This window comes from Triticum aestivum, chromosome 2A (assembly GCF_018294505.1).
Source record: "Triticum aestivum cultivar Chinese Spring chromosome 2A, IWGSC CS RefSeq v2.1, whole genome shotgun sequence".
Classification (NCBI taxonomy): Eukaryota; Viridiplantae; Streptophyta; class Magnoliopsida; order Poales; family Poaceae; genus Triticum; species Triticum aestivum.
The window spans coordinates 747,342,850-747,366,351 of NC_057797.1; the positions used below are offsets into that span (position 1 = coordinate 747,342,850).

A 23,502-nucleotide genomic window follows, 5' to 3' on the forward strand; every position below is an offset into this window, starting at 1 on the left:
TTTTCAGGTTGAAGTTTCTTGACATAAGGAACCTACGAACTATGAGGAAGCGATGATGAGCCCAGATTCCGCGAAATGGCTTGAGGCCATGAAATCTGAGATGAGATCCATGTATAAAAACAAAGTATGGACTTTGATTGACTTACCCAAAGATCGGCGAGCCATTGAAATTAAATGGATCTTCAAGACGAAGACGGACGCTGATAGTAGTGTTTAATATCTACAAAGCTAGAATTGTCGCAAAAAGGTTTTCGACAAGTTCAAGGTGTTGACCACGATGAGAATTTCTCACTCGTATCTATGCTTAAGTCTGTCCGAATCATGTTAGCTATTGCCGCATTTTATGAAATCTGGCAAATGGATAAACAAAACTGCATTCCTTAATAGGATTTATTAAAGAAGAGTTGTATATGATGCAACCAGAAGGTTTTGTCGATCCTAAAGGTACTAACAAAATATGCAAGCTCCAGCGATCCATCTATGGACTAGTGCAAGTATCTCGGAGTTGGAATATACGCTTTGATAAGTTGATCAAAGCATATAGTTTTATACAGACTTGCGGTGAAGCCTGTATTTACAAGAAAGTGAGTGGGAGCACTACATCATTTCTGATAAGTATATGTATGACATATTGTTGATCGGAGATGATGTAGAATTATCCTGCAAAGCATAAAGGAATGTTTGAAAGGAGTTTTTTCAAAGAAAGACCTTGGTGACGATGCTTACATATTGAGCATCAAGATCTATAAAGATAGATCAAGACGCTTGATAAGTTTTTCAATGAGTACATACCTTGACAAGATTTTGAAGTAGTTCAAAATGGAATAGTCAAAGAAGGAGTTCTTGCCTGTGTTATAAGGTGTGAAGTTGAGTAAGACTCAAAACCCAACCACCGCAGAAGATAGAGAGAGAATGAAAGTCATTCCCTATGCCTCAGCCATAGGTTCTATAAAGTATGGCAATGCTGTGTACCAGACCTATTGTATACCCTACCCTGAATTTGGCAAGGGAGTACAATAGTGATCTAGGAGTAGATCACTGGACATTGGTCAAAATTATCCTTAGTGGAATAAGGACATGTTTCTCGATTATGGAGGTGACAAAAGGTTCATCGTAAAAGGTTACATCGATGCAAGTTTTGACACTAATCCAGATGACTCAAAGTCTCAATCTAGATACATATTGAAAGTGGGAGCAATTAGGTAAAGTAGCTTAGTGCAGAGCATTGTTGACATAGAAATTTGCAAAATACTTACGGATCTGAATGTGGCAGACCCGTTGACTAAACTTCTCTCACAAGCAAAACATGATCACACCTTAGCACTCTTTGGGCGTTAATCACATAGCGATGTGAACTAGATTATTGAATCTAGTAAACCCTTTGGGTGTTGGTCACATGAAAATGTGAACTATGGGTGTTAATCACATGGTGATGTGAACTATTGATGTTAAATCACATGACGATGTGAACTAGATTATTGACTCTAGTGCAAGTGGGAGACTGAAGGAAATATGCCCTAGAAGCAATAATGAAGTTATTATTTATTTCCTTATATCATGATAAATGTTTATTAGTCATGCCAGAATTGTATTAACCGGAAACATAATACATGTGTGAATACATAGACAAACAGAGTGTCACTAGTATGCCTCTACTTGACTAGCTCGTTGATCAAAGATGGTTATGTTTCCTAACCATAGACATGAGTTGTCATTTGATTAACGGGATCACATCATTAGGAGAATGATGTGATTGACATGACCCATTCCATTAGCTTAGCACACGATCGTTTAGTTTGTTGCTATTGCTTTCTTCATGACTTATACATGTTCCTATGACTATGAGATTATGCAACTCCCGTTTACCGGAGGAACACTTTGTGTGCTACCAAATGTCACAATGTAACTGGGTAATTATAAAGGTGCTCTACAGGTATCTCCGAAGGTATTTGTTGGGTTGGCGTATTTCAAGATTAGGATTTGTCACTCCGATTGTCGGAGAGGTATCTCTGGGCCCTCTCGGTAATGCACATCACTCAAGCCTTGCAAGCATTGCAACTAATAAGTTAGTTGCGAGATGATGTATTACAGAACGAGTAAAGAGACTTGTCGGTAACGAGATTGAACTAGGTATTGAGATACCGACGATCAAATCTCGGGCAAGTAGCATACCGATGACAAAGGGAACAACGTATATTGTTATGCGGTCTGACCGATAAAGATCTTCGTAGAATATGTAGGAGCCAATATGAGCATCCAGGTTCCGCTATTGGTTATTGACCGGAGACATGTCTCGGTCATGTCTACATAGTTCTCGAACCCGTAGGGTCCGCACGCTTAAAGTTCGGTGACGATCGTAATTAGGGTTTTTGTGTTATTGATGAACCGAAGGTTGTTCGGTGTCCCGGATGTGATCACGGACATGAAGAGGAGTCTCGAAATGGTCGAGACATAAAGATTGATATATTGGAAGCCTATATTTGGATATCGGAAACGTTCCGGGTGAAATCGGGATTTTACCGGAGTACCGGGAGGTTACCGAAACCCCCCGGGGGTTATTGGGCCTACATGGGCCCTAAGGGAGAAGATGAGGGCCGGCCAGGGCAGGCCGCGCACCCCCTCCCCCCTAGTCCGAATAGGACAAGGAAGGGGGGGCGGCGCCCCCCTTTTCCTCTTTCTCCCTCCCCCCTTCCTTTTCCAACAAGGCAAGAGGGGGGAGTCCTACTCCCGGTGGGAGTAGGACTCCTCCAGGCGCACCCCTTGGGCCGGCCGCACCCCCCCCTCTCCCTCCTTTATATACGGGGGCAAGAGGGCACCCCATGACACACAAGTTGATCTTCGTGATCGTTCCTTAGCCGTGTGCGGTGCCCCCTTCCACCATATTCCACCTCGGTCATATCGTAGCGGTGCTTAGGAAGCCCTGCGTCGGTAGAACATCATCACCGTCATCACGCCGTTGTGCTGACGAAACTCTCCCTCAACACTTTGCTGGATCGGAGCTCGAGGACGTCACCGAGTTGAACGTGTGCATAACTCGGAGGTGCCGTACGTTCGGTACTTGGATATGTCGGATCGGGAAGACGTACGACTACTTCCTCTATGTTGTGTCAACGCTTCCGTTGCCGGTCTACGAGGGTACGTAGACAAACACTCTCCTCTCTCGTTGCTATGCATCACCATGATCTTGCATGTGCGTAGGATTTTTTTTGAAATTACTATGTTCCCCAACAGAATATTACTGGGCTTTTTTTGTAACCCGGCCCCTCCTGAGCGGGTCTTACCTGGTAGCTATATTCCCAACACCCTAGGTAGACGACACTCGCCGAGGGCAGGAGGATAGTTTTCACAACTTCTCACTAGCGGTATGTTCTAACTGGGTTTGGAGTATTATGGATCATAAACTAAACTAAGACAATATTTCAATCAATCATATTCGCAAAAAAATTCAATCAATCAAGTACTCTAAAACACAATTTCCCATGATTGTGGTCTGGTTAGCGTGTTTTCTAGTTTTTCTTTGTGAGAATATATTTTTGTGAAGATATTTTTGTATGCAAAAGCTCCACTATTGATTTGGACATGTGTCCTCCCATGGTTGGCTGGTTACCGTGTTTTCTATTTTTATTTTCACCACGACTAAGAAACAAACCAATTTTCTGCAGAGATAGATAAAGATGTGTTGCCCTATTATTTGTTTGTTAGGGTTTGCACGTCGGGTATAAAAACTGACAGCGTATATATAACTATCTCTTCACAGGTACGTGCCCTTCGATCGTCGGTTCCGCGTAGTGCTGGATAATTCGTTGGACAAGCCATGGATCACGTACCCATCGAAGACTCCTTGGAATCGCTCCGGATCGACTCCTCGCCGCCGCGTGATGCGTCGGCGCCGGAGCCGGCGCTCGACGAGCCCACGGCCCCCCTGTTCCAGATCCAGGGAAGACAGCAGCGCCAACCCGTCGCCGCCCGCACGGGCCCTGGCCCGTAGCTCTTCCGTCCGCTTTCATGGCGCCGGCCGCCCACGACGGCCACGGCGACGATGCCCACGTCGTCGGTCAGGGTCAGTCCAGACACGGCGATTCCGCGGCGCGGCAGCAAATCCGGTGGGAGCCGGAGGCGAAGGCGTGCGCCCAATGCCACAGGACGGGCACGCCGCAGTGGCGGACCGGCCCGGACGGGCCGGGCACGCTGTGCAACGCGTGCGGCATCCGGTACAGGATGAGCAGGGAGAAAGCTTGGGCGCAGCTGGCGTCCAGCGCCGGCGAAGTTCCCCGACCATGAACCTGCGCAGCTAGCTAGCTAGCTAGCTGTGCATGCCATGTGTGACACGCGTTTGCTCAAGTTGTTTGCAACAATCAGGAGGAGTACCAATTAGCAATTAGCGAGGTCAATTGATTAGTGTATTATTATACTCCCTCCGTTCCGAATTACTTGTCTCAGATTTGTCTAGATACGGGTGTATCTAGACTTATTTTAGTGCTAAATACATCCGTATCTAAAGAAATCTAAGACAAGTAATTCGGAACGGAGGGAGTACTATAGAAGGTATCTTTTCTTCCTTCTAAGCATGTTTAATGTTTGGGCCATGGGCCGCCGGCAGTCCGGCCGAACGGTTGGACCGGACTAGCCCGAGCCGCCCGATCTAGTGATTACGAGTCGTTCGATGCCTATGTTGACTTCCCCTCTCCCTATTCCTCTCCACAAAGCCCCCTCGTCTGGACATCCTCCGGCCGCAGGCCTTCACCCCCTCACCTGGACCTCCTCTCTCCGCCGCCCCCGTGCTGTTGGATGCTGCACTTGCCACCCGTTGCCGCACTCGCCGCCGTCTTCTCATGTTTCTCGCCAAGATCCACGCATGCAGCAAAAACTTCGCCAACAAAAAAAAGTTGTCAAAAAATAGCTATATGTTGCCGTACCCTGTTGAATCATTTTGAAAACCTGGTTCCAGCAAAATTGAAGCTATGGTTGTAGCAAAAAATTGTTGGTACAAAAAAAAAACTCTGGTAGTAGCAAATGACATCTTCGGTAGTGGCAAAACTCTGAGACGGTTGCAGCAAAAGATAGCCATCACCGCTGTCGACTAACACCGTCGTGGGTGGATGTAGCAAAAATTGGGTGCGGTTCCAGCAAAATCAAAATACGGATATAGCAAAAAAAATGTCTCCGGTTCCAGCAAAATCAAAATATGGTTGTAGCAAAAAACTTGACCGGAAAACTACAGGAGATGTAGCATGCCGTGAAAGAATGAATGCATAGCAAATGTCAACACCCGTGGTAACAAAAAGTGACAAAGGTTGCATCAAAAACACAGTCACCGGTCTCGTATGTCATGGAGATGGGATGTAACAAAAAAAATGACAAACACCAGTAGTAACAGAAAAATAGAACGATTGTAGCAAAAATCGATCGCCGGTTCCAGCAAAAACACCATGAAAGCAGATTTCAGGCAGGAGTGGGTGGCAGCAAAAACATGGGCCGGTTCCAGCAAACCAAACCATGGTTGTAGCGAAAACTCGCCATCGACGAGGTCGATTGCAGCTCGGCCATGGTGACTAGCGCATCCGGTTGCGCATGCCATGGAGAGCGGCGCACCCAGTTGCGGGCGTAGCTGCGCACTCCTCCCAGCTGCTGAATCTCATGGAGGGATTTCTCTCGCTGGAGAAAAAGAGAGAGATGGAGGGGATGGGAGTGACAGAGGAAGAGGATAAGGGAGGGAGGTGGAGAAGAAGATTAAGACAGAAAAAAATGAGAGGGTGGAAGCAGCGAGACGTGGGCTACGATCTGGTGGCATCGAGCGTTGCGCCTGCGACCGGCCGAACGTTTCGGCCGGCGCACTGGCGTAAAACGTTTACCTTGGGCCAATGCTAATTTACGTTCGATAAATTTTTAGCACTGCAAGTTAAATAGCTACTCTTTTGTTTCTATCAAAATTTGTTTTTTTACAAAACATAATACAGACGCAGACACTCACAAACACACACGTGGTTTACCACCAGAAGAATGAAGTTATTTAATTCCTCAAAGTCTAAGGACCTGTTTGTTTGGGTTTTTGCTTCTGCTTTTGCAGCTTTTTCATTTTGATCAAAAATCATAAAAGCTTATAAATAGTTGTTTTTGGCTCCAAAAGCCATAAAAGCTCAAAACATGTTTTTTGGCCAAAGTGAATAAGTTGCTAAAGCAGAAGCAAAACCCAAACAAGGCCTAAGACTTAAATCAGGGTGGGCAGATTCATCAAACTTGCAAACCATACAATTCGCCTTCCTATCTACATCTCTGCATCCGGCGGCCCTTGATGGACCTCGTGCAGGTAACCTTACACGCATATCACATATTGCCCAGTCTAAAAATAAATGTCTCAAATTTAATACAATTTTATATTAAAATTAGTATAAAGTTAAGACATTTATTTTGAGACGAAGAGAGTATATTTACTGGATATTACTTCCTCCGTATCAAAATAAGTGTTCTAAACTTAGTATAACTTTACACTTAAATTAATATCAAATTGACATTTATTTTAGGACGGGGAGTATAATATAGCTTGGCTTTTATGCACGGAAGTATTTGTTGTCAATAGTGAAAAATAACGTATGGTACTGGTAGATACTCATCGTTGATGGGGTTGACATGCTATGATGCCTGTAAACGTCACAATCGGCAATTGTAGAAATATGGATACACAACAACCACGCAATGAGTCGACTCGTATACTAACGAGAATCAAACATGGATATCTTTGCGAACCAACCTGTGGTTGGATGGTTAGAGGGATTGTGGTATCCCCAGCCCACCAGGGTTCAAATCCTGGTGCTCGCATTTATTCCTGGATTTATTTCAGGATTTCCGGCGATGCGCATTTAGTGGGAGGAGATCTTCCCGTCGACGACGAGGTGCCTACGGTGACTTCGTAAATTTCAAGATGATATGCCGGCTCAGTCTTTCGAAGGTGCTCATAGGGGTAGGGTGTGCGTGTGTGAGTTCATAGGGGTGAGTGTATGCGCGTGTATATGAGCGCTTGTGTCTGTACTGCTGTTCAAAAAAAAGCATGAATATCTTTTAACTGGGATTAGCTACGGAAAACTGTCAACCCGATGAAAGCCAAACCCTTGACTAGTCCCAACTTTCTTTAGTGATCCTTCCGTAGTCGCGGCACTCGCGCGACCCCTATGCTCCTCCTCCTCCTTCTCCCACGCTGGCCGCCGTCAATCGCCTTCGCCCCTGCTCACTAACCTGGACTCGAAGTGATTCTACACTCATGAGATGGCGCAACGAGACTGAAAGACAGGAGAAGGGAAGAAATGCAATGGAAGAGGCAGCACTCCGTTGAGGGATTTGGGGAGGAGACCCCGGAATTGAGATAGAAACTCACCTTTTTTTTTTAGTAACACACACCTCACTTTTTTTTTGAGGGTCACACACCTCACCTCGGCAGTGTACTCACTGTGTCCCAGCTTCCAAGCCCATCCGTCTCCCCTATGTGGACCAGGCCCACAAAAGTACGGGCCAGTCCCTCGCCCGCACGACCCAGGTTACACGTCAGTTCGGCCCGCTCCGTGTACCCACCCATCGCTCTCCCGTACGAGACGGACACGGCCGGGGAACGCTCCCAGATCGCCGCCGCGTAGCCTTTCGCCGCCGGGTTCGACGAGGGAGCCGGGGCCAGTACTGGCCGGGGCACGCAAGCCGGCCTATAGCCTGTAGAGAGACTGGTTCGGGGTTGTGGGCCAGCGGCGCGGCAACATCGTGGGTGGTGGGGCGGACGCGTATCTCTACGACGACCCGGAAGACGCCGCCGCCATCTCGGCGCTCCTCGGCTCCCACTTCGACGGCGCTAAGGTCGACGCTCAAGTGCCTCCTCGCCCTCATCTCGCAGGGCTTCTACGTCGCCCACCTCTTCCGGCAGGTCCCGCTAGCGTCCCACTCCTCGTCTCGTCTTATGTCATCTCACGCCGCGAATTCCGGAGACTGAATTGCGTGTGTGCTTGCGGCGCAGGCGGTCAAGAACGTGCCGGCATAGTCGCTTGAGGACCTCTACCTGCTCCACTACGCCGGCGAAGTAAGCTCACCCCCCTCCCTGCCTGTGATAAGTCAAGCCAAACCCTAACTAGATTCGTCTGCAGTTTTATTCCCGTGATTAGTCGAGCTAAATCCTAAGTAGATTCGTTTGCATTTCTTTCCTGCATGTGGTTAGTCGAGGCAGATCGGAGCCAAGTGGGAAATTTAAAAACAATCTCGTTATGAAAATCTAGTTCTTTGGATGCTTGGACCATGAAATTGCTGCCATTGCAATTTTGATATGTTATTAAAATAAAATCTTCTGATGTTGTGGACACTTGCGTTTGACACTTGTGAATCTTGATTCTAGATGTGAGTGTCAGTAAGCTCATCACCTCAGATATATGCCAGTCTTGTCTGAACTGAATCGACAAGAGTCATTTGTCTGAACTGTGTCTAGATGTGGGTGGCCGACAGGTGGCTACTTTTCTTACAAAAGAGGAGAATAATCTTTGATATGGTATGGTATAGCATAAAGATGCTTGCATCACAATCTTGTTATAGTTTCTTAGTTGTTTGGATGCATTGGGCATAGGACTGGAATAATATGAACATCTTAGAGCATCTCTAGCAGATTCCCTAAACTTTGATCCCTTTAATTGACATTTTGTTTCAAGCAATTCATTGAACACTTCGCCTGCAAGCACGCCGTACACACATATTGAGCTAAATCCACCGCACGCACATTGATCTTGATAAATCCATCATCCATACATTGAAAAAAAAACCTTTGGCAGCTTTCCATTATGAACTGAAACCAACTAATTCAAACCATCATATAGATTCCGGCGAAATAAACAGTTGACATGGTTGCTGCCATTGTCCGTACGCCACAAATCAAACCCAACCCAAGTCAAAAGCTAGTGCTCTAGTTTCTCATCAAATCTACATGAAATTTATACATATACATACTACACAGCTGGCTCCCATCCGTCATCCTCTCCCTTTTCTCTCGCTCGCCGCCAAGTGGGCCTTAGCTATTGAGTAATGCTATGCGATCCATGCGATTTAGCAATATGCTTAGGAAGCAGTGGAAGAAAACAGCCCGCCTAGGCGAAGCTTAATGATACTAGGATCTAGGCAACAAGAAAATGCCTAGCAATATCCTCGTAAGGAAGTTTAGATCTCTATACAATGAGCTCCAATATTATTATGGGCTTATAAGGATGGCTAGTAGAGTTTGTTAATAATTCTGGCAAATATATTTTGTGTAGATGATCCATAGTATCCATAGATTGATTCTGCTATATCATGTAATATTTTATTCAATGTCTTGTGGAACTGTTGATCATTATCTTGACATAAGGCCAAATTAGTGTCAGTAACTAGTTATGAGGGTTGCACACATCAATCCTGGAGGCAGATTTGTTACTACCTAATGTTAATATACTTGATGCTGATGGATGAAAGATAAAATTATGAACTACTCCCTCTGTTTTGGTATAGAAGTCCCATGTGTACCATTGGAGTATACCCATTAGAATATAATACATACATCCAGGAACATGCCTGGTCTTTCTATATCGAAACAGAAGGAACTAGTTTGTATTTAAATTATATGACTGGATTTCATATACCTGGTCTCGTCCTGTCAAATTTACGCTTGCTATTTCTGTACATATTTGGGGATAGTTGGTGCAAACCTCTATGCAAGTGATCTGTCTGCACACTTCAATGATGGATCGTGCACTTTAGTAGCTGGTATTTAGGCTATTGATATTTTTGCTCACTCAGGGAATAATTCTTGATGCTTAATTTTCAGCCCATTCTATCTGTTGCTAACACCACCCTCTTGGAGCAACATGTAACAAATAAGAATGTTACAGTTTATTGAATAAGAATGTTACATGTAAGATATCTCGCATGAATCTATTATCTTTGGTTTGTTTGTATATATTTTCTCCCTCTGTTGTCTTTTCATGTTACCATGACCAAAGCTTCCTTAAAACTTTGCTTAAATATTTCCTTCGACATTCTTCTGTGTTTTTTATTGTTATTCAATATATACGTGTTTATCTAGCTGCCAATCTTCATTAGCTCCCTTATGTTGCACATGGTATACGCTAGATGGGAATCGCCAATGTTGCTTGAGAATCTTGCTTGGTGAGTTGATCCCTCCATTTTTCTTGGTGGTTCTGAAATTTCTGTATATTACATTGCTTTGTTTTTGGATATGTTTCGTCTGGTTTGCACTTGTTCTGTATGGTGCATTGTATGTTTTGTTCTATACATATTCTCATGTGCAAACTACATTTTTTGCAGAATCGTGCCAGAAATCCAACAGGGCTACTACCCTCCCCGTCCTCGGGCAAACTGGGGTGTGCCCGATGCACCAGCAACACAGCAGCCTGGAGCTTATCCTAGCGCACCACCATAGTATGGCCAGCAACCTTATGGCAGAGCAGCCCCCCTGGCACTGGCTATGACTACTATAACCAATAGCAACAACCCCAACAGCAATAGTCTGCCACTGGAACTGCTGCACTTGCTGATGCTAGCAACTACAATTACAACAAGCCTGCTACTCATGCTTCACAAGGTTATGGTGATTATATGTACTCTCAACAGAGTGGTGGGCATCAAGCTTATGATTACTCTGGTTATCAGACCCAAGGACTATCTTACTTGCAGCTGCCTGGATATGATCAGCAGAACTATGGGGCATCTGGGGCATCAGCTGCTAACTCAACTCAGGATGGTGGTACTGCACCAATTAAATCTATGGTGGTCTAGGTGGCGCTGGTCAAGCATCTTCAGGGCAGCAGACTTCAACTCCAGCCACTGGAGGCCAACCGGGTTATCCTAATCAACCACCTATACTTGTGTTGCTGCATCAAGCTACACGGTGCAAGGGTCTGCCCCTCGATCTGGGTACGTTGCTCCACCGACACAGCCTCGCTATGATATGCAGCCACCACCACAGGGCATGTATGGCCAGAGTGCTTATGGGCGTATTCTGCTAAACTTACAACACCTGTTGCGTCCCAGGATCAATCCATTGTTGGACCTGCGCCTACCACAGCAACTGCCATTCCTGCTCCTGCTAATAGTGCCCCCCCCCCCTCGCACACACACAAAAACTTCTCTGAATTAAGCTACTTGCTCCTGCTTCAGCTACAATCTGGTTTCCTTGGCTCCGCCACTTGAAGCAATATCCTCTAGTTTATCCATATTATCTTATTTGTTATTGCTTGATTGTGAACTTTATATATTGCTTGAGTATTCTGGTTTTGTTGCTCATGTGTGGCTTGTGTGATCAACCCAATGCAGGTTTAAATCGGCGCTTAAACGAAGGCGTATTTCTCCTTCACGCCTTCGACGTCGACCTCCCTTTCCCCCTGGTGCAGTACTGTTTAATCGGGCAGACCTGTTCTGGCCCACAATACCATTTCGCTTTTCCTAAAATCTAGGGTACTTCCAAAATTCATCTAAAATTTCCTCTTTCCAATGATACTACTTATGTAAATTTTGGAGCCCCTTGCACATATTGTTTATTGATTGTGTGTTAATTTTATTTTTCCAATGAGCAGAAATCAGTATCTTTCGAAAGATTCAAGAACGTTTGAGGAGTGACCAGAACCATTGAAGACTTTGCTGAGCAAGGCAAGCAACCTACTTTGATCATCTTGAACCCATATTTACATTACACTTAGAATTATTTTTCATGCATAAAGTATTGTTTACTAGTATTGCTATGTTAAGTAAATTAGCTAGGTTTTAGCTATGCCATATGTGCTTGATATTGACACCCCTTTGACATTCTTATGCTAAGTAAATTAGCTAGGGTTTAGCTATGCCCTATGTGCTTGATATTGATACCCTCCTTTGGCATACCTAATAGACCTCCTTTCTAACCATGTTACCATGTACTGGTCACAAATAAATGTGGGTCATATGTGCAACTTTAATACTAATGCTTAGCCATGCTAGTCGCATAAATCATAGGACTTGGGAAGAATCTTTGTTATTCATAAATGTTTTATAAAAATCCAAGGGTGTCACTAGTGCCCATGGGATGATTATGAAAATAAGGTTTTACAAAATGGAGATGAAGTGGAGATTTAGTTAGGTGATTGTGATCTTGACGAGATAGCCAAAGATGTTTGGTGGATTATGAAAATTTATGTCTAGTAAATGAGCATGGTGGTTATTATATTGGTGGATAAATGGATCTTTAATAAACTTGAAGCAATTTGGATTTAGTTAGGCGATTATGATCTTGAACCAAATTTCATGGTGGATTACGAGATTTTGATGCATTTATTTAGTTCATTGTGATCTTAAGGAGATAGTCAAAGATGTTTGGCGGATTAATTAATCTTGGACAATTTGGATTTAGTTAGGTGATTGTGATATTGAACCGTATTTCATGATGGATTATGACATTTTAGCTAGATTTAGTTATGTGATTTGATCTTGAGAAGATAGTAAAAAAGTTTGGTGGATTATGAGAGTTTAGGTATGGTATATGAGCATGGTGATTATTATATTGGTGGATAAATAGATCTTTAATTTTGTTTGGAACATTTTGAATTTAGTTAGGTGATTATGATCTTAAACCAAATTTCACGGTTTAGTTAGGTGATTGTGATCTTGACGAGGTAGTAAAGGATGTTCGGTGGATTATGTGAATTTAGGTCTAGTAGGTGAGTATGGTGGTTATTATATTGGTGAATAAGTAAAATTTTAATAAACTCAAGAAAATTTGGATTTAGTTAGGCGATTGTGATCTTGAACCAAATTTCATGGTGGATTACGAGATTTTAGATGGATTTAGTCAGTTGATTGTGATCTCGAGGAGATACTCAAAGATATTTGATGGGTTAATTAATCTTAAACAATTTGGATTTAGTTAAGCTATTGTGATATTGAACCGAATTTCACGATGATTTATCTAATTTTAAGTGGATTTAATTAAGTTATTATGATCTTGAGAAGATGGTCAAAGATGTTCGGTGGATGTTAAGATTTTAGGTCTAGTATGTCAGCATGGCAACTATTAATATTGGCAGATAAACAGACCTTTAATTTAGTTTAAAACAATTTGAATTTAGTTTGGTGATTGTGATCTTTTAACCAAATTCATGGTGGATTTTGATGTTTCGGTTGGATTTAGTTAGGTGATTGTGATCTTGACGAGATAGTCAAAGATGTTCGATGGACTATGTGAGAATTTATGTCTATTAGTGAGCATGGTGGTTATTATATTGGTGGATAAATGGATTTTTAGTAAACTTGGAGTAATTTGGTTTTCGTTAGGCGATTGTGATCTTGAACCAAATTTCATGGTAATTACGAGATTTTAAAGGGATTTAATTAGTTGATTGAGATCTTGAGGAGATAGTCAAAGATGTTTGGTGGATTAATTAATATAAACAACTTGGATTTAGTTTGGTGATTATGATATTGAACCAAATTTCTTAGTGACTTATTTAATATAAACAATTTGGATTTAGTTAGGTGACAGTGATCTTAACGAGATAGTCAAAGATGCTTGGTGAATTATGTTTATTTAGGTCTAGTAAGTGAGCATGGGGGTTTAGCCTTGATGGGAAGGTGGTGCATCATAAGGACACCTTTAGATATTTGGGGTCTATGCTGCAGAAGGATGGGAATATCAATGAAGATGTGAATCATCGAATCAAAGTTGGATGGATGCAGTGGCGCCAAACTTCTCGCATTCTCTATGACCAAAAGAGTGGCACAAAAGGTAAAAGGCAAGTTCTATAGGATGGTGGTTTGACCCGTAATGTCATATGGCGCTGAGTGTTGGCCGACTAAAAGGCGACATGATCAACAGTTAGGTGTGGTGAAGATGCGCATGTTGAGATGGATGTGTGGTCACACAAGGAAGGATCGAGTCCGGAATGATGATATACGAGATAGAGTTGGGGTAGCTCCGATTGAAGAGAAGCTTGTCCAACATCGTCTGAGATGGTTTGGACATATTTAGAGCAGGCCTCCGGAAGCACCAGTGCATTGCGGACAACTAAAGCATGTCGATAATGTCAAGAGAGATCAGGGTAGACCAAACTTGACATGGGAGGTGTCCGTAAAGAGGGATTTGAAGGACTGGAGTATCACCAGAGAACTAGCCATGGACATGGGTGCGCAAAAGCTTGCTATACATGTGGCAGAACCATGAGTTGGTGGCGAGATCTTATAAGTTTCATCTCTAGCCTACCCTAACTTGTTCGGGACTAAAGGCTGTGTTGTTGTTATTTTAAATGAGCATGGTGGTTATTATATTAATGGATAAATGGCACTTTAGTAAACATGGAGAAATTCGGATTTAGTTAGGCGATTGTGATCTTGAACAAATCTCACGGTGGATTACGGGACTTTCAGTGGATTTAGTTAGTAGATTGTGATCTTGGGAGATGTCAAAGATGTTTGGTGGATTAAGTAATCTTGAAAATTTTGGATTTAGTTAGGTGATTGTCATATTGAACCAAATTTCTTGGTGATTTATTTGATTTTAGTTGGATTTAGTTAGGTGATTGTCATATTGAACCAAATTTCTTGGTGATTTACTTGATTTTAGTTGGATTTAGTTAGTTGATTGTGTCTTGAAAAGATAGTCAAAGATGTTCTCCTACTGTGCGCCCTTGACCTTGACGATAGGTAGCGCCATGTTCTCGGGCGCGTCCCGTGGGTAAAATCCAGGTATGCGCCAATTGTCCGAGCTCTTGCTCGCCATTGGTGGTGCTTGAGCGTGCGGTTATGGTGTCACCCAGGAAGGGAACATGGGATGTGGGATCAAGACAGCACACATAGCAACCCGCCACCAGGCAACGGATGCCCATCCGGACTTACAGGGAGCGGAGGTGGACACAAAGGTGGATGTTGATCTCCATGGCAGTTTCAATAGTGCGCTCATCAGTAAGAGCAGCATGAGCAAGAAGATCCTAGATACACTTCTCTTAGGAAATAAAGAAGCCATTAAAGGTAGAAGTAACCTCAATCTCAAGGAAGTAGCGACTTCTTTAGTAAATATGGAGCAATTACGAGATTTTTCAATGGATTTGGTTGATTGTGATCTTGAGGAGCAGATAGTTAAAGATGTTCGGTGTATCAATTAATCTTGAATAATTTGGATTTAGCTAGGTGATTGTGATAATGAACCAAATTTCTCTGTGATTTATGAAATTTTAGTTGGAATTCCTTAGGTGATTGTGTCTTGAGAAGATAATCAAAGATATTTCATGGATTATGAGATTTTAGGTCTAGTAGATGAGCATGGTGATTATTATATTGATGGATAAACAAATATTTAATTTACTTTTGAACAATTTGGATTTAGTTAGGTGATTGTGATATTTTAACCTAATTTTACGGTGGATTATAAGGATTTGGTTGGATTTAGTTAGTTTATTGTGATTTTAACAAGCTAGTAAAAGATGTTCGGTGGATTATGTGGATTTAGGTCTAGTAGGTGAGCATGTTGATTATTATATTGGTGGATAAATGAATCTTTAATAAATTTGGAACAATTTGGATTTAGTTAGGCGATTGTGATTTTGAACCAAATTTTATGGTGGATTGAGATTTTTTATGGATTACATAGTTGATTGTGATCTCGAGGGCATAATCAAAGATGTTTGGTGGACTAACTATTCTTGAACAATTTGGATTTAGTTAGGTGGTTGTGATACTGAACCGAATCTCACGCTGGGTTATGAGATTTTAGGTGGATTTAGTTAAGTGATTGTGTCTTGAGAATATAGTCAAAGATATTTGCTGGACTATGATATTTTAGGTTTTGTAGATGAGAATAATGATTATTTTTTATGGATAAAAAGATCATTAACTTAGTTTGGAACAGTTTCGATATAGTTAGGTGAGTGTTATTTTTCAACAGATTCATGGTGGATTGGAGGCTTTTTTGGATTTAGTTAGGTGGATGTGATCTTGACGAGATAGTCAAAGATGTTTGATGAATGATGTTAATCTAGGTCTAGTAAATGAGCATGGTGGTTTATTATATTGGTGGATAAATGGATCTTTAATGAACATGAAGCAATTTGGATGTAGTTAGGCGATTGTGATCTTGAACAAATTTGACGGTGGATTATAAGATTTTCAATAGATTTAGTCAGTAGATTGTGATCTTGAGGAGATAGTCAAATATGTTCGGTGGATTAATTAATTTTGAACAATTTGGATTTAGTTAGGTGATTGTGATATTGAACCAAATTTCTCTATGGTTTATGAGATTTTCGTTGGATTTAGTTAGGTGATTCTGTCTTGAGATGATAATCAAAGATGTTTGGTGGATTATGAGATTTAGGTCTAGTAGATGTGCATGGTGATTACTATATTGGTGAATAAACAAGTATTTCATTTAGTTTGGTTATTGTGACCTTTTGACAAATTTTTACGGTGGATTATGAGGTTTTAGTTGGATTTACTTAGGTGATTAGGATCTTGACGAGCTAGTAAAAGATGTTTGGTTGATTATGTGAATTTAGGTCTAGTAGGTAAGCATGTTGGTTATTATGTTGATGGATAAATAATTTTTTAATGAACTTGGAAAATTTTGAATTTAGTTTGGCGATTGTGATCTTGAACCAAATTTTATGGTGGATTATGAGATTTTTGATGGATTAGTTAGTTGATTGTGATTTTAAGGAGTAGTAGTCAAAGATGATCGGTGTATTAATTAATTTTGAACAATTAGGCTTAGTTAGGTGATTGTGATATTGAACCAAATTTTTGTGTGATTTATGAGATTTTAGTCGGGTTTAGTTAGGTGATTGTGTCTTGAGATGATAATCAAAGATGTTTAGTGGATTATGAGATTTAGGTCTAGTAGATGAGCATGATGATTACTATATTGGTGAATAAACAGATATGTAATTTAGTTTGGGACAATTTGGATTTAGTTAGGTGATTGGGATCTTGATGAGGAAGTCAAAGATGTTTGGTATATTAATTAATCTTGAACAATTTGGATTTAGTTAGGTGATTGTGATATTGAACCAAATTCCTATGTGATTTATGAGATTCTAGTTGGATTTAGTTAGGTGGTTTTGTCTTGAGAAGATAATCAAAGATGTTTGGTGGATTATGAGATCTTAGGTCTAATAGATGAGCATGGTGATTATTATATTGATGGATAAACAAATATTTAATTTAGTTTGCAAATTAGATTTAGTTAGGTATTGTGATCTTTTAACCTTATTTTACGGTGGTTTATAAGGTTTTTGTTGGATTTAGTTAGGTGATTGTGATTTTGGAGGGCTAGTATAAATGTTCAGTGGATTATGTGTATTTAGGTGTAGTAGATGGGCATCTTGATTATTATATTGGTGAATAAATGGATGGTTAGTAAACATGGAGCAATTTGGATTTAGTTAGGTGATTGTGATCTTGAGGAGATAGTCAAAGATGTTCGATGCATTATTTTTCTTGAACAATTTGGATTTAGTTAGGTGGTTGTGACATTGAACCAAATTTCTTTGTGATTCATGAGATTTTAGTTGGATTTGGTTAGCTGATTATGTCTTGAGATGATAATCAAAGATGATTGGTGGATTATAAGAGTTTAGGTCTAGTAGACGAGCAGGGTGATTACTATGTTGGTGAATAAACAGATATTTAATTTAGTTTGGAACAATTTGGATTTTGTTAGGTGATTGTGATCTTCTGACCAATTTTAGGTTTAATAGATGAGCATGGTGATTATTATATTGGTGGATAAATGAATCTTTAATAAATTTAGAACAACTTGAATTTAATTATACGACTGTGATCTTGAGGAGGAGATAATTAAAGATGTTTGGTGTATCAATTAATCTTGAATAATTTGGATTTATCTAGGTGATTGTGATGTTGAACCAAATTTCTGTGTGATTTGTGAAATTTTAGTTGGAATTAGTTTGGTGATTGTGTCTTGAGAAGATAATCAAAGATATTTCATGGATTATGAGATTTTAGGTCTAGTAGATGAGCATGGTGATTATTATATTAGTGGATAAACAAATATTTAATTTAGTTTTGAACAATTTGGATTTAGTTAGGTGATTGTGCTCTTTTGACCTAATTTTACGGTGGATTATAAGGATTTGGGTGGATTTAGTTAGTTTATTGTGATTTTGACAAGCTAGTAAAAGATGTTCGGTGGATTATGTGGATTTAGGTCTAGTAGGTGAGCATGTTGATTATTATATTGATGGATAAATGAATCTTTAATAAATTTGGAACTATTTGGATTTTTAGTTAGCCGATTGTGATTTTGAACCAAATTTTATGGTGGATTGAGATTTTTTATGGATTAGTTAGTTGATTGTGATCTCGAGGGGATAGTCAAAGATGTTTGGTAGACTAACTATTCTTGAACAATTTGGATTTAGTTGGGTGGTTGTGATACTGAACCAAATTTCACGCTGGTTATGAGATTTTAGGTGGATTTAGTTAAGTGATTGTCTTGAGAATATAGTCAAAGATATTTGCTGGACTATGAGATTTTAGGTTTTATAGATGAGAATAGTGATTATTTTATTGGGGGATAAACAAATCTTTAATTTAGTTTGGAACAATTTTGATAGTTAGGTGATTGTTATTTTTCAACGGATTTATGGTGGATTTGAGGCTTTTTTGGATTTAGTTAGGTGGATGTGATCTTGACGAGATAGTCAAAGATGTTTGATGAATGATGTTAATATAGGTCTAGTAAATGAGCATGGTGGTTTATTATATTGGTGAATAAATGGATCTTTAATGAACATGAAGCAATTTGGATGTAGTTAGGCAATTGTGATCTTCAACAAATTTCACGATGGATTATAAGATTTTCAATAGATTCAGTCAGTAGATTGTGATCTTGAGGAGATAGTCAAATATGTTCGATGGATTAATTAATTTTGAGCAATTTGGATTTAGTTAGGTGATTGTGATATTGAACCAAAATTCTCTATGGTTTATGAGATTTTCGTTGGATTTAGTTAGGTGATTCTGTGTAGAGATGATAATCAAAGATGATTGGAGGATTATGAGATTTAGGTCTAGTAGATGTTTATGGTGATTACTATATTGGTGAATAAACAAATATTTAATTTAATTTGGTGATTGTGACCTTTTGACAAATTTTTACGGTGGATTATGAGGTTTTAGTTGGATTTTCTTAGGTGATTGGGATCTTGACGAGCTAGTAAAAGATGTTTGGTTGATTATGTGAATTTAGGTCTAGTAGGTACATGTTGGTTATTATGTTGATGGATAAATACTTTTTTAATGAACTTGGAAAATTTTGAATTTAGTTCGGCGATTGTGATCATCAAACCAAATTTTATGGTGGATTATGAGATTTTTGATGGATTAGTTAGTTGATTGTGATTTTAAGGAGTAGTAGTCAAAGATGTTCGGTGTATTAATTAATCTTGAACAATTAGGCTTTAGTTAGGTGATTGTTATTGATCCAAATTTTTGTGTGATTTATGAGATTTTAGTCGGGTTTAGTTAGGTGATTGTGTCTTGAGATGATAATCAAAGATGTTTAGTGGATTATGAGATTTCGGTCTAGCAGATAAGCATGATGATTACTATATTGGTGAATAAACAGATATGTAATTTAGTATGGGACAATTTGGATTTAGTTAGGTGATTGGGATCTTGATGAGGAAATCAAAGATGTTTGGTATATAAATTAATCTTGAACAATTTGGATTCAGTTAGGTGATTGTGATATTGAACCAAATTCCTATGTGATTTATGAGATTCTAGTTGGATTTAGTTAGGTGGTTGTGTCTTGAGAAGATAGTCAAAGATGTTTGGTGGATTATGAGATCTTAGGTCTAATAGATGAGCATGGTGATTATTATATTGATGGATAAAGAAATATTTAATTTAGTTTGCAAATTAGATTTAGTTAGGTATTGTGATCTTTTAACCTTATTTCACAGTGGTTTATAAGGTTTTCGTTGGATTTAGTTAGGTGATTGTGATTTTGGAGGGCTAGTATAAGATGTTCGGTGGATTATGTGTATTTAGATGTAGTAGATGAGCATCTTGATTATTATATTGGGTCATAAATGGATGTTTAGTAAACATGGAGCAATTTGGATTTAGTTAGGTGATTGTGATCTTGAGGAGATAGTCAAAGATGCTCGGTGGATTAATTTTTCTTGAACAATTTGGATTTAGTTAGGTGGTTGTGACATTGAACCAAATTTCTCTGTGATTTATGAGATTTTAGTTGGATTTGGTTAGCTGATTATGTCTTGAGATGATAATCAAAGATGATTGGTGGATTATAAGATTTTAGGTCTAGTAGACGAGCAGGGTGATTACTATGTTGGTGAATAAACAAATATTTAATTTAGTTTGGAACAATTTGGATTTTGTTAGGTGATTGTGATCTTCTGACCAATTTTAGGTTTATTAGATGAGAATGGTGATTATTATATTGGTTGATAAATGAATCTTTAATAAATTTAGAACAATTTGAATTTAGTTATACGACTGTGATCTTGAGGAGGAGATAGTTAAAGATGTTTGGTGTATCAATTAATCTTGAATAATTTGGATTTAGCTTGGTAATTGTCATGTTGAACCAAATTTTTGTGTGATTTATGAAATTTTAGTTGGAATTAGTTAGGTGATTGTTTCTTGAGAAGATAATCAAAGATATTTCATGGATTATGAGATTTTAGGTCTAGTAGATGAGCATGGTGATTATTATATTAGTGGATAAACAAATATTTAATTTAGTTTTGAACAATTTGGATTTAGTTAGGTGATTGTGATCTTTTGACCTAATTTTACTGTGGATTATAAGGATTTGGGTGGATTTAGTTAGTTTATTGTGATTTTGACAAGCTAGTAAAAGATGTTCAGTGGATTATGTGGATTTAGGTCTAGTAGGTGAGCATGTTGATTATTATATTGATGGATAAATGAATCTTTGATAAATTTGGAATAATTTGGATTTAGTTAGGCGAATGTGATTTTGAACCAAATTTTATGGTGGATTGAGATTTTTTATGGATTAGATAGTTGATTGTGATCTCGAGGGGACAGTCAAAGATGTTTTGTGGACTAACTATTCTTGAACAATTTGGATTTAGTTAGGTGGTTGTGATACTGAACCGAATCTCACACTAGGTTATGAGATTTTAGGTGGATTTAGTTAAGTGATTGTGTCTTGAGAATATAGTCAAAGATATTTGCTGGACTATGAGATTTTAGATTTTGTAGATGAGAATAATGATTATTTTTTTGATGGATAAAAAGATCATTAATTTAGTTTGGAACAGTTTCGATATAGTTAGGTGAGTGTTATTTTTCAATAGATTCATGGTGGATTGGAGGCTTTTTTGGATTTAGTTAGGTGGATGTGATCTTGACGAGATAGTCAAAGATGTTTGATGAATGATGTTAATCTAGGTCTAGTAAATGAGCATGGTGGTTTATTATATTGGTGGATAAATGGATCTTTAATGAACATGATGCAATTTGGATGTAGTTAGGCGATTGTGATCTTGAACAAATTTCACGGTGGATTATAAGATTTTCAATTGATTTAGTCAGTAGATTGTGATCTTGAGGAGATAGTCAAATATGTTCGGTGGATTAATTAATTTTGAGCAATTTGGATATAGTTAGGTGATTGTGATATCGAACCAAATTTCTCTATGGTTTATGAGATTTTCGTTGGATTTAGTTAGGTGATTTTGTCTAGAGATGATAATCAAAGATGTTGTTGACACCTGATTTTGGCAAGATACAGAGTGAAAGGGTTTTCAGCATGAGAAAGTTTCATATCGTCGAGTGGAACAACTTTGATGTTTAGTCTATCGCCATTCGACCTCATCTCAGTGGCCGAAGCTGTACTCCGAGTGACAAAATTTAATGTTCTGAGTACTTTTCGACCGATTACGCCCTCAATATGGCCTCATATGAAGGATCACACTTAAGGAATTGTCTTCGTCTCGTCGAGGCAATCGATTTTGATATATAAATCATGTCAATCCGAGTTCATATGCAAAAGTTAGAGGCAATACACTGCAGACCGAACCTCAACGGAAATATGGCGCGAGGTGCCAGACACTTGTCTGATGGGTTGTGCGAGTAATTCGGCCATCAAGACGGCCTTGAATGGAAAAACCTTCAACACAGAAAAGTTTCGTCTCGTCGAGCCGATCGATTTTCATATATAATTCGTCTCAATCCGAGGTCGTATGAGGCCCGGAGAGACAAATCAAGATCAGGCTATGTTTTCAGTCGGAAAATCCGAGTGAAAAGTTTACCATCCGAGTGAAAGTTTACGGTCGAGTGAAAATTTACCGGTCGAGTGAAAGTTTGCTGACCGGATGAACTTATTATTATCCAAGTGGAAATATAGTCATCCGAGTGGAAATATGGTCATCCGAGTGAAAATATTGTCATCCGAGTGAAAATTGTATTCCGAGTGAAAGACTCTAAACATCCGAGTGAAAAGTCCAGTCGGACGATCCAAGTGAATGACTCTAATGCGAGTGGATGAGCTCGAATCCGAGTGAAATTGAACATATGCCTGAAAGTTTATCAAGATGACCTCGGATGAAGGAGTGTTCAATACAGAAGTTGTGCGTATCATCAAGACGGTAAACTTTGATTTTGGAGTCATGATAATCAGAGATAGTATATAGCCTACAAATTCACTACGAGACTCGGATAATCCAGTCTACCGCAAGACCGAGTCTGACTGGAGGATAAAGATGACCTCGAAAAGTATTCAAGATGGCCTTATTTGAAAAGGTGATCAACATGAGAGTTGTTCGTATCATCGAGGCGCACGAGTTTGATATTTGGGCCGTCTTGATCGGAGATCATATGCAAGCCCGGCGGCCCGCGCAAGAAGAAAGACAGAGTTTGGGCCAGATTCAGACTTAATCCGAGTTGGAATAGAATTAGGACTCTAGGACGTGAATTGATGTAATTTTTCTTGTAAGGAAAGCCTAGATGAATCCTTTACTTGTACGGGAAGTCCAGCCGCCTCTTATATATGTTGGGGGTGATGGCCGATTAAACAACACACAATCGAACAAATCAATATACTACTTTTTCATCTACGTTTTATCTCTCCATCGTTTTTCTCTCTCGTTCTTTGTTGTTCTTTGTGTTTGAGAGCTGCGAATCCCGAGGCTCTAGGGGCGAGCGAATCGACCTAGGGCAGCCCATAGCCGCCGCAATCCCTGACGGGGTCCCTCCCGGGTGCGCGAGGTTTCAGGTCTGTAAAAGCGCCCGTCGACTGTCTTGCGTATCGCGCTGTCGGTCGGGTCTCCTTCGACGTGAGCTGCGGTGCATCACCCCCAGCGTCGAGGGTACACGTGACGTGTTCGTGTGTCAACACACTTTTTGGCGACTCCGCTGGGGAACGAAGATCAATCATCATCATCCACCATGTCCGATCTTCCCAAGCCATCTGAGGTAGACGCCGATAACATCATTAAGCCCAGTCTTGAT

At 40.0% G+C, this 23,502-nt stretch overlaps 1 long non-coding RNA gene across 1 annotated transcript; it reads left to right on the plus strand.

Moving 5' to 3' along the window:
* Window positions 1-7,575: 7,575 nt before the first annotated feature.
* LOC123190819 (uncharacterized) lies at window positions 7,576-21,872 on the plus strand. Its single transcript, XR_006496578.1, has 5 exons — window positions 7,576-7,903; window positions 7,994-8,056; window positions 10,318-10,926; window positions 11,326-11,466; window positions 11,586-21,872. It is a non-coding gene; the product is annotated as an uncharacterized lncRNA (long non-coding RNA).
* The last annotated feature ends 1,630 nt before the right edge of the window (window positions 21,873-23,502 follow it).